Genomic DNA, 12,447 nt, shown 5'->3' with positions numbered 1-12,447 from the left:
AGAAAAGTCAAGTCTTTTAAAAGTACAGTAAGTAAATCCTAGTTAAAAGCATTGTTAAAAAGATGGGTTTGAAGTTGTCTTTTAAAAGTGTTTCAATAGCTCTAAGTGTTACGTGTGAGGAGGGGGGCTGGACCCAAACGCAAGACCGGCTCAGAATAGGGGTAACGAAAAGGCTTTAATGATAAAACAAGGCAACTAACAAAACTAAGGCAAAATCCAAAGACAAAACAAACAAAAGGCTAACCAAAAACAACCACAACCAGGCTGGCAGAACAAAAGGCAAACAGAACCAAACCTGGGTGGTGACCATCAAGGAGGAAGACAGGGTAACAAGGAACGAGGCATGAAACAGGCATGACAACAGAACACATAATAGAACACGACGAACTGGCATGGAGCACAAGGAACAAAGACAAGTTATACAAACAGACTGATTACACACGAGGGGCAGCTGGCTGGCAGGGGGAGAGTCCGGAAGGTGATTGGTTGGAAAGCAGGCTGGTGAAGGGGGAACAAGGTAACCGGGCTAATGGGCTGACGGAAGACAGGTGTGGTGGAAGCAGGAGGGGGAGAACAGGTGAAGAGGGGAAGTCAGAGGACATCTGGTGGACAGGTGGAGAATGACAGGACTGGGGAGTGAAGAGTGAAGGGAGAGAGGCAGGTCAGGAGGTGAGACACAAGGGCAGACAGGAAACACAGAAACAAGGAAAATACACAAACACAAGGGCAGGCCAGGGCAGAACCATGACACTAAGACTTTCTGGGAGGGAGTTCCAGAGTCTCAGGCCTTAAGAGCTGGAAGTTGCCTCAACATTTGGATTGGATTCTGGACCATTAACAGGTTGGAGTTACATGACCTGAAAGATGCATGACCTGCTGGGAAACATATCTAACAATCATATAGATCTAAAAATCTGTAAACAAATCTTAAAATCAATTCTAAAAGTCACAGGCAGCCGATGAAAGGATTTAAGAGCAGGTGTAATATGATGATCTGTCATTTTAGTGCGTGTCAGAATTCTGGCAGCGGCATTCTGAACTTGCTGTAGATTGGTAATTGATTTTATGGACAATCTGGCAGAGAGAAAAGCATGAACATGTTTTTCAGTGTCAGCATTGGAGATAAATTCATGTACTTAAGAAATATTTCTAAGGTGGTAATAGGCAGTTTTGCAGACATTGCTAATGTGGTTTGTAAAATTTTGATCAATGTCTAAGACAACTCCCTAAATTTATCCTTAAGAGAAAGAAAGTCTAGACAGACAGTCTTTCTCTGAGCTTTGTTGCCAACGGCAAGGACTTCAGTTTTATAGCTGTAGGAAGTTCTGAGACTTCAACATATTAATGATATCTATACAATTGATCAGGTTTATAATAGGACTCTGCTCATCAGGTGCCAGTGACATATACAATTGGGTGTCGTCTGCATACTGGTGGAACCCAATGTTATATTTGTTATTACCTCCGCCAAGGAGGTTATGTTTTCGGTGCCGTTTGTTTGTCTGTTTGTCTGTTAGCAGGATTACGGAAAAACTACTGGCCCGATTTTCATGAAACTTCGTGGAAGGGTGTAGCATGGGCCAAGGAAGAACCCATTACATTTTGGAGCAGATCCGGATTCGACTCACAAACAAGCAATAATAGCACAAACCTTGGCGGAGGTCTGCGCTCTCCAAGTGCCCCTCTAGTTACAGTATATGTCCCAGTGGGAGCTTATACAGATTAAATAATAAAGGCCCAAGAGCTGAGCCCTGTGGGACACTACATGATATGTCAACATGGTTACAGACAAAAGTGCCAAGTGCAACATAATATTCACAACCACTTAGATAGGAACTAAACCAATCCAAGACTGTGCCAGATAGGCCAACCCCGTTCTGTAGCTGATCAAGTAAAATCACATGGTCAGTTGTGTCAAAGGCAGCAGTGAGATCTAAAAGAACCAAAAAAGTTGACTTGAGTCACAATTTACTCTCAGGTCATTAACCACCACCACCATCATCATCATCATCATCATCATCATCATCATCATCTGAACAACAGTATCATTTCTTCTTCTGTTCCCAGCTTTGATCCCAGTCAGAGCCGGTTTACAGTTTGGTCAGATATGCAGCGGAAACCCCACAAACCGAATCAGAGGTTTGGACTTGAAGGGAAGTGGACACTATGGAGCTCCTCGGTAACTTTACAACCACTAACACTTCCTGATGTGGTCATCCATCCAGTTCAACCAGTCTAGTGCAAATGTGTCTCAAATATGATTTTTACATTATTGGATAAATTTGTGTTTGTGTTGTGTTTATTGAATTGTATTATCAGGCGGCTGGGCCTATGGCCTTTGCAGATTGGTCTAGTCCATTCCAAAACTACATATACTTGAGTTTGGGGTTGATTTCCCTAATGGTGGCGCTATAGCAACTGTCCAAATTTGAATCTTCAAAAATTCATTAGAAAATCAGCCGCACATGCTACAGGTGTGTAATTTCGTAAACTGTAAAATTAACTCTTTCAAGTTATTGTTTATTCAAATTTCACCAACATAAGTGTATAGCATCTTGATACATAGACAAATAATTCTATAAGATTTAAAATTTCAGCAAAAAATAAGCTTACAGTGCAAGAAAATGTCTAATGGTAAATGGTACTGTATCTACGACAAAATCTCACTTAATAAATGTCCAATCTTCATGAAAACAGATTAATCACTTTAGCAGTCATGGTAGATGAAGCATGTCAAATTTCAGAATTATATCTCAAAAAATGAATTTTTGACTAAATTTTTTATTTGGCTGTCATGTACACAATGGAGGTCAAGACAAATTCAATTAAAAGTTATTTTCAAACATTTTTACAAAAAATTGTGTTTAAAACATGGCATAATTTTCAGAAGCAAATTAGGTAACAAGCTGTCTATGAAAATGTGTTGACATTGCAACATGTAAGTTTGCTGTTTTCCTGTAAATCATTATCTGAAGCGCTGGAGGGAGCAGAAACCACAGCGGAGTTGATTTTGAATGTGAAGACGGTTCGGAGGTCTACGCTCCGTTCGACTTAACGATCACCAACCGGACTCGTCCTTTCGGAAACCCGACCATGGCCGCCATCAACGACGGCATCAGCTTCACTGCAGAAGGTCTGTATGTTTCTGCCATGTTGTACTGAAACACCTCCATCCATTTAAATCCTCTGTTACAGAGTGAAATGAACAGAAAAACTGCCATTGTCACAATTAATTATTAGAAATCTGTAATTATTAGCAATTAGTAACTGAAGGCTAACGGTGATGATGATGAAGTCAAACTGTGTTTGATTGAGGAATGATTTCCACTTAGTTGATTGGATTAGTTCATTAGTTCATTCCCACCATTACTACAGCAGCTCATTTCACTTATTAGCGCACCTTCAGCCAGACAGGAGGAACTAATTGGTGAAATGAGCTGCTGCAGTGAAAACCTGCAGCCTGTTGGCCCTCCATGGATCATGATGGAGAACCACTCTGCTCATTAAAACCACTGCTGGGTACAATCATCTGCTCTGTCTCCTCAGACATTTGCTTTCAGCTGTTCGCCATGAAACCACACAAAACCTCAGGCGAAGTGAAGAAGGGTGAGAAGATTGGCACCATGCTGCCCATGCAGAGCGTTTTCCCAGGAATCATCTCCCATGTTCACTTCCAGAAGTGCGACAAGTCTGATCCAACAGAGATCATCAGCTCTCAGGACTCCTGCTGGGACAGACTGTTCAACTTATTGTTGTTGTTTGGTGAAAAAGTTACATCCAAAATGTTGAGTTTTCTGTAACTAAGAAAATCATTCATTTTCAGCTGGACGACCATGCATTTCTCAGTTTATTCAATGGGTTTTGAAAAGGTTTCATTAGCCTGATGGTAGTATAACTTTGCCAACCCATAGAGGAGCATGTAAGGTTTTCACCTGACACTAGTACAAGTACACCAGTACACAGTACAGCACCAGTACATTCACACACAGTAACCCCCATGTCCTTTTGGTGATCATTGATTGGAGATTTGGGTTGGGATTATTCTTTCGATGGCATTTTCCAGTACAGGAACAACCATCCTCCAACTGGTTGTCCCGCCCAGGAGGGGCGGCAACAAGTAACCCAAACCCAACCTAACCCAAACCAAACTCAAACCAACCCCAAACCCAAACCAAACCAACCCAAACCAAACCAAAACAAACCCAAACTAAACCAAACCAACCCCAAACCAAACCCAAACCCCAAACCCATGACAAAAATACCATGACAGTCTGAGCTCCTTTCAGTCTGAGATGAATCAGCTTCTGCTGCTCAATATAAACTTCTCAACAAAGTCCCTTTCAACGAAAGTGGTATGGATTATGTTCTAATTTTTCAGGATTATCAGGCGTCTCAATATGAATATTTGGTGCCACCAGAGTTCAAAGGTCGTTGTTCTCACCTGGACAAACAAACTGGAGTAAAGGAGGAAACACAGTTCAGATAAACCGATCAGAACCTGCTGGCTGTGAACGCAGCCTCAGTTTCTTTGAGAGAGCAAGGAGATATGGGCATCCTGGTATTCCTTTATACATTTTTCCATTTTTGTATTTTTATGTGTTGTATTATACATATTATACAATTGCATTGTTAATAAAATCATATTTAATGAATGTCTGGTTTAAGGAGGTTTTACTTCCTTTTCTTGAGTTGGTGACTTGACATGGTATTTTCGAATCCTGCTGTACATAAAGCAGGTTTCATTTTACACTGTTTCAGTGTTAATTAGATGTTTAATCAATGACTCAAATCAATGAATTTGAATCAATGTTAAATGATTCTCATGGATTCTACATAGATATTATATTAGTTTGCTGTTGTTTCTGGGTCACATTTACAGTTTTTAACCTGCTGGACCGTGATGCTGCCGCCTCCAGCCTGGTCACCATCAGCTGGTTTAAAAAATATTCTTGGAAATGTATAAAACTAAGGATGGGATGATCATTTGTGATGTAAAATCATGACGATGTACATCGTGACATATAACAATGTTCATCGGACGTTCACCCTGTGAGCTCACTGTCTGCTGCTTACTGTAATCTGCTGCCTCTGCCCTTCCTTCTCCTTCTCCACCCATCACACAGTTTGACCAGCAGTGGGTGCAAACACATTGCAATGCAAAACTGTGAAGCCAAGAGGCAGACATAGCGGACAAGGAAGAGGATATTTGAGTAGAGCTTGGCCGGTGAGATGAGTGGCAGCGTTCTTTCACAGCAGCTCTGCAGCGACCAAACAGACCGCTGCAGCCGCCACAGCCAAACTCATGATGGATGTTCTGGATCGATATCTGCAGCAACAACAGTTACAGCAGCTCTGATGAGCCCAGACATCCCATCAAATGTGAGAGACTAAAGAGACAAACTAAAGATGTATATTTTTTTTAAACATTTATTTCACCAGCTAAGTCCATAGGGAGGAGGGGGGGGGGGGTCTTGTTCACTCTCTGCATTGAATACTCATGCTGCATGTTATTCTTGAACATGTGAACAACCACAGATCCTGTAGCCTACAGGCCCACGGTGTTCACTTCAAATTCAGTTCAATTCAATTCATTTCAATTCAATTCAATTCAAAAATTCCACTAACGTTACTTAAATACCGCAAGGTAATAACGTGACCTACCGTTAAGTTTGTAGGGGAGAAGAAGACGAGTTATCAGGTTACTGTTTACAAACAGTAGAGAGGAGAGTTTGGAGCAAATTGTGGAATGTTTCACTTTAGTTTTCACAACAGGAGGCTCTGTCTCCCGTTGCTCATCTCTGAGCCACAGCTGCCCTCTAGAGGCCGTCTCAGGAAGCGTTACTGACTGCTGACTGACTGACTCCTTGCCTGACCTGAATATGCCTCTCGATGCCCTCGCCTGCACGGTGGGAAAACTATCAAAGCGACTGCACAACTTTATAATCAGTACATATTACATACTATTGTGTATATACACAAGTTTTTATCCAAGCACGTGATAACCTCTGGGGTAAATGTGTGATGTGCACACCAAATGTTACACATAACCTCAGAGTAGATACCTACACAAGTGCATTCAATTTAGTGAAGATAGCACAATGTGTTCATGAGTTATGGCAATTTTCATATCATTGACCCCGCCCACAACATTTGACAAAAGTTTGGAAGCCAATTATAGAAAAACGGTTTGGAATATCAAAAATCTTTTGATTGGTATCATGCGAGTCCAGAGATGATGCATACCAAATTTGGAGATGATTGCCTCAATGGTCTAGGAGGAGTTTGCAAAACAGGTTTTTGAGAAAATTCAAAATGGCGGAAAATTTAGTCAGACGGAAATGGGCGGGGCCTATATGGATAGATGCGTAATGAATTTTGATCTATGCATTATGGTTCAGAAGTTATTGCCCAAAATGCAACACTGGTTGTTATAGCGCCACCATCAGGTCGATTGGTGTCGTTTTTTTTGCCTGAGTAGTGGCTGAGACTTTGAACGTGTCTGGCAAGTTTGGGACCTGTAGTCCTCACGGTTTATGAGACCCAGATACTTTTACGGCAGAAATTGAATAATAATAATAATAATAATAATAATAATAATCTGAACAAAAACAATAGGGTTCCCAGCACTACGTGCTTGGACCCCTAATAACAATATTCAGAAACTGATACTACGCAGGGCCCAGCCATTGAATAAGATATTTAGGTTAATGGTGTTTAGAGGTAGAAGGACGGCCTGGTGTTACATTTACTATTGTAAATTGCGAGCGATCTCGATCTTGATCTTGATCTCGTACTCTTTCAGTCTCAGTCTTGTCTTGGTCTTGACCATAAAAAGTCTTGATCTTGTCTTGGTCTTGGTTGGTATGGGTCTTGGTCTGGATTTGGTCGGTCTTGGTCTTGGTTGGTATGGGTCTTGGTCTTGTCTTGGACTTGGTTGGTATGGCTCTTGGTTTTGTCTTGGTCTTGACAGAGACGGTCTTGACTACAAATCTGAGATTTTGGGTTTGTAACGTCATTTTCTGGGTTTCCTCAGCAGGAGGGATTACTGCAGCAGACTGGGGGCCAGGGACACAAATCTTCTGGACCTTCATCAGCTGTCAAAGTCCAGAACAACAAGAGCCTCCATCAGAGAGTGCAATGACCTGATGGCGATCTTCCAGTCACAGGAGGGACTCGTGTTCTGGCAGAACACTGTCACTAGTCAAGGCCTGCAAATCCCCATTTGACCCCACATTGAGAACCACTGAAGTAATGCATGCTCAACAACCTTTACTGTATGAGATGTATCCTAGAGCAGTTGCATGCTTTTTACTATTAAATCATCAGCTGATCCCTTTTACTTATAAATCTGACATTCTATACTATTAAATTGTCACCTGATCATGTTTTACTAATAAATTTGACATTGTCTTACTCAGTGTGTTTACTTGGATCTTACCAAGATCCCACGCTGTTTCGTAGCAACAGACCACAAAAATTGAAACTTCTCCCAGTTTAATGCCAAACAGAATTTCACATTCAAATCAACAAACTCAAGTAAATACAAAGTAGACTTGTGACATCACTACTGCAATTAAATCAAAAGCACTGGGCCTCATTCACAAACTGTGCTTATGTACAAATCTGTGCTTAAACTGTGTGTACGAACGTTTTACACACAAATCCAGGATTCATCAATATTTTCTCACCTGAATTTGTTAGTACTCTGCGAACAAATTTAGAACTGCCTCAGACCATGCGTACGCACAAATGATTGAAGGCCCGGCTGTCTTGGAAAATGCAAACACACACCTTTTAACTAAATGCATAGCATATTAAAACCGCATTCATTAAAAAAGGCTTTAATAGACAACAATATTTAAAACCGTTAATTTACTAATGCATTGGCCAAATGTATTAAATAACCATGAAATTGATGCCCTTTCATCCTCATCAATTATTGTCATAATTAAAATATTCAACTATAAAAACTGAGTGTCCCAGTCCTAGCTTACAATGGAGTATGAGAATGTCCATATTGAAATGTAACAGTTTTGGTTTTCATTGTTTTTATTGACTTGGCCTATAATGATCAGCTACTCCCACCAATTTCTAGTGCCATGAAATTGTGCATATGTAGCCAATGTTAATTGGTAGCCAACTGGTTAATTGGTTACCTATTAAAAGGCATGCAGGGTATATAAAAGATTCCGATTTACCTCCAAGCAAGTGTTAAAATGGCATATCTAGCCTCGCTGGAAGATATTGCAGCCCGTGCCTTCAAGAGAGAGCGCATCTTCAGAGTCCCACCTTGTCTCCTCCCAGAATTAACTATGCAAATGATTATAAATACCCCCCCTCTTGTCACCTTCTTGTCAAAAACGATGGTGAATGTGCCTGTGTTCAGTGCCCCCCTCTCCAAATATTTCCAATGTGCTTTTACGCATGCAGTGTTTTTGTAAATAAAAGTAAAATTGCACAATTTAACTGATTCAAAGATTAAAAACAAAACCATATAATGAGACATGTCCCAGTGTTCGCAGCATTGCCGCTCCAAATATGGCAATGTGCTTTTCCATTTGTGGCATTTCTTTCTACACTATTTTTTTTTGTTTGTTTTACGCACGGATTGCCTTTCCTTTCTTACCGTTCAGTCCCGCAGACAGCGCACAGCTTCGGTGGTTTGTGTGAGCAGGTACTACACACAAATCGTTCGGACATCACACAGTTGTTACTGCTTTTTCTTCCCAGGAGAGATGGATCTGTGCGCCTCACCTCCTGTGTGCCATGGATCTCTGTGCGCCTCAGCAACCGTACAGTCCCCAACGTTCGTTAACATCTCCATGTCACATAAACAGCGATTTTACTGCCAATCTTGGTTTTGACATTGTGAGTTAACGCCTGATGTCATCTGTGGGAAATTAGTTTCACTAGGTTTTCATTGCGCTCAATTATGAAATAAATTACTTCTGGGTGAAAGTCCTTGCTGGATGTCATCACTTTCACCCTCATTTCTTGGAAGTATCCCACTTATGGACGCTTTCTCCATGATACACCTCTAGGCAAACGTATTTCCTTATATAGAGAAATGGGGGCGTGGCAGTATGCTGATTGCAAATAGCGGGCATGCGCCTGTCAATTTAGAATGATTCTGATTCACTAACATACGCACGCTGGTAAGAACAAAATTGGCCGGTGCGCACGTGTCATGAATCCGACAGTAATTTTGCGTGCACACTTATTTTATGCACAAAGTAAAAACATTTCTACGCACATATTAGTGAATGAGGCCCATTGTCATCTCAGATAAAGGCAGAATGGTAGACTGTTTTAATAAGCATTTGGCCTTTGTAGCTGCCAGGCGACAAGTTAGACCTCAATTGTTACAGGCCCATATCCATCTTGCCTTGCCTCTCCAAAGTCTTTGAGAAATTGGTCAACAAACAGCTCACCCACCACCTGTAGTCCCACAGTATTCTCACCACCAGTGAGTGCAGTCTGGCTTTAGAACCGGCTATGGGTGTGTCTCTGCAACACTTAAAGTGTTAAACAACATCATATGTGCCATTGACAGCAAAGAGTAGTGTGGCTGTATTTATTGACCTGGCAAGGCTTGACAGGCTCAAGGAGATGGGATTCACAGAGGAATGTCTGGCACGGTTCAACAGCTACTTCTCTGGTCATGTACAATCTGTGAGAGCTGAGGGTTTCCTGACCCACTGTCCCTGTCCATGGGTGTCCCTCAGGGGTCCATTCTAGGTACAACCCTATTCAAGATCTACATAAATAATGTTGCTCATGCTGCTGGCAGCTCTCACATCCACCTGTATGCTGACGACACCATTTTGTACACATCCAGCCCCTCCCTGAACACTGCCCTGACTTCCCTGCAGCACAGCTTCAACAGTATCCAATATGCCTTCTCCAACCTTCACCTTCTCCTAAATACTAAAAAAACAAAATGCATTGTCTTCAACCGGAACCTACCCCAAGTTGCCTGCCCCTTCAAAATCTCCTCTCTGGATGGATCAGAACTTGAATTTGTCAACTCTTATAAATATCTGGGTATCTGGCTCGACAGTTCACTCTCCTTTCAAACTCACATCAACACGCTGCTCTCCAAAGTCAGAGCAAGAATTGGTTTCCTGTACCGTAATAAAACATCTTTCACCCATTCTGCAAAGCACACCCTGGTTAAGATGACCATTCTCCCATGCCTGGATTATGGCGACTTAATCTACAGGATTGCACCCAAAAACTTTCTCAATAAACTGGACAACATCTATCACACTGCCATCCGCTTTGTCACCGGTGCCCCTTTCAACACTCATCACTGTAACCTGTATTCTCTAGTCAACTGGCCATCACTCCATACCAGGCGTCAAAGCCACTGGTATCAGTTCATTTATAAAACTATCACTGGCAAACCCCCCCCCCCCCCCATACCTCCGCTCACTACTCAATATTTCCATCAGTAACCGCAATTTACATTCTGACAAATTCATTATTATGTTCATTCCTAAAGTCTGCACCTCCTTTGGCCCTCACTCATTCCAGTTTTCTGCTCATAGTGACTGGAATCATTCCGTTACCCTCCTTTAATAACTCATTACAAGCAATAGTTTCAGATCACTGCACCTGCTTTTGAATTTGCTTCTTCTGGTCCATAGTACATAGAATTTTGTAGTTGTATATACTGTATATATTGTGATGTCTTAAATTTGACTAATGTTGTTATGTACTTGCTGTATTTATGTGTTAATGTCTTGCACCGACTTGCCTTCTGTTTCAGCCTCTTGGCCAGGTCGTCATTGTACATGAGAATTGGTTCTCAACTGACTTATCTGGTTAAATAAATAAAAAAAAAAAGTCTGTTGCACTCTAGCTTGCCTTCTCTGCCTTCTGCTCTTGCGCGGTTGACCAACTCCTACGACACTAGATAGCTCAACAGCATAAGGCAACTGATCCCAACCCAACTCTAACTCTGGTTCTGACTCAGTCTGGCCTTGGACCTGGTGACTGCTGCCATGTCCTCACTGATGACACTACTTAACCTTCTGGCTGGCAATGAGTTCCAGCAGAACTAGCACGTCCCTACCTAGGACAACCTGGTAAGGGAGACTGTCCAAAACCGCTACTGGAATACAGGGATACTCTTGACTATCAACCTGAATGGGAACATTGGCTATCGAGTACTCCACCTGTCACCATGAGCACACCAGACTTTAACTTTCCCTGCCAAAACATGACATCCCTAGGAAGACAGTCCGGTCTGACAAAGGTGCGGTTACTGCCTGAATCTAACAAGGCTACATAGGATTTGTCTTCTATAAAGACATGGGTTGTATACTCTTTCCCATCTCTGCCTGGCAACTCAACCTGATCTAGGTGCTCAATAGGGAACTTGGGAGAGAAACACATGTATGTTCTAATCGCTGACCTGGACAATCAGCCTTAAAATGCCCTGGCTGACCACAAGAGTGACACACAAAGGAAGGATTGAGTCTGGTGATGAAGTAACCTTTTCGGGTGCGGCGGATGGCAAGAAAAGCTTCGGCCATTTCAGCTGCTTGTTTTGATGTTCTGGGGTCACGCTCCTTGATCCACGTGTGCAGATCTGGGTTAAGGATTTTCAAAAACTGCTCCATGATGATGGCATCATCAATCTCCTTCATCTTTGTCTTCAGAAGCATCCACTCCTCATACAATTCTTGCAGGCAGGGCTGTAGCTCTTTGGGAGTTTATTCACTCCACACTACACAAGAGCGGAAGCGCAGCCGGCAAGTCTCTGGGCTGATCTCGAACTTGTATAAAACAGCCGCTTTGACCATAGCATAGTTTAGCATAGTCCATTGACTCATTCATGTCCATACCGATATAGGCAGCTTGTGCCTTGCCAGTGAGAGGAGATGCAAGTTGCAGGGGTCATGCTGTTCCTGCTGCACTTCCTGCTGGAGCTGGGTGAACTGGTGCTGGACTCTTTTCCAACGGTCCTCCTGGCACCTGCCCTCCTGCTTCCATCTGATGTCCCTGTCAGACTGCTGCTGCTAGAGCAGACCTGGGCATTATATGGCCCGCGGGCCGGAACCGGCCCCCATAATGGTTCTGCCTGGCCCGAGAGGTCTAAGACAAACCACACCATTTTACTTAAGAATGTAAAAATGAGATTGAACCTAAATTGGCTTTTATTTTGAAACGCTTGTGTCGTGAGTGTGCTTCTTCCTGTCACCGTTGACATTGACGTGAGTGATGTTTGAAGTCATAGCGTCATCTGCTGACGAGAGGCGGGCCGGCTGAGGCTCTTCTCATTTTGTTCGTGCAACGCAGTCGATGGCGGTACAGTTTGGGGTCGCCTTCCACACAGAATAAGCGCTAAAAAGCAAAAGGTTGATGCCGAATGTAGACCGTTTAAGAAATCATGGACTGGCAACATGGCTTCATACAACGAAGCTTATTGTTTTTTGGCAT

The sequence above is a fragment of the Centroberyx affinis genome, unplaced genomic scaffold (genome assembly GCF_046629955.1).
Source record: "Centroberyx affinis isolate AG114_WGS23_722 - 3 ecotype Tasmania unplaced genomic scaffold, CSIRO-AGI_Caff_v1 ptg004783l_1, whole genome shotgun sequence".
In the NCBI taxonomy this organism is placed as follows: domain Eukaryota; kingdom Metazoa; phylum Chordata; class Actinopteri; order Beryciformes; family Berycidae; genus Centroberyx; species Centroberyx affinis.
This window is presented reverse-complemented; position numbering follows the sequence as displayed.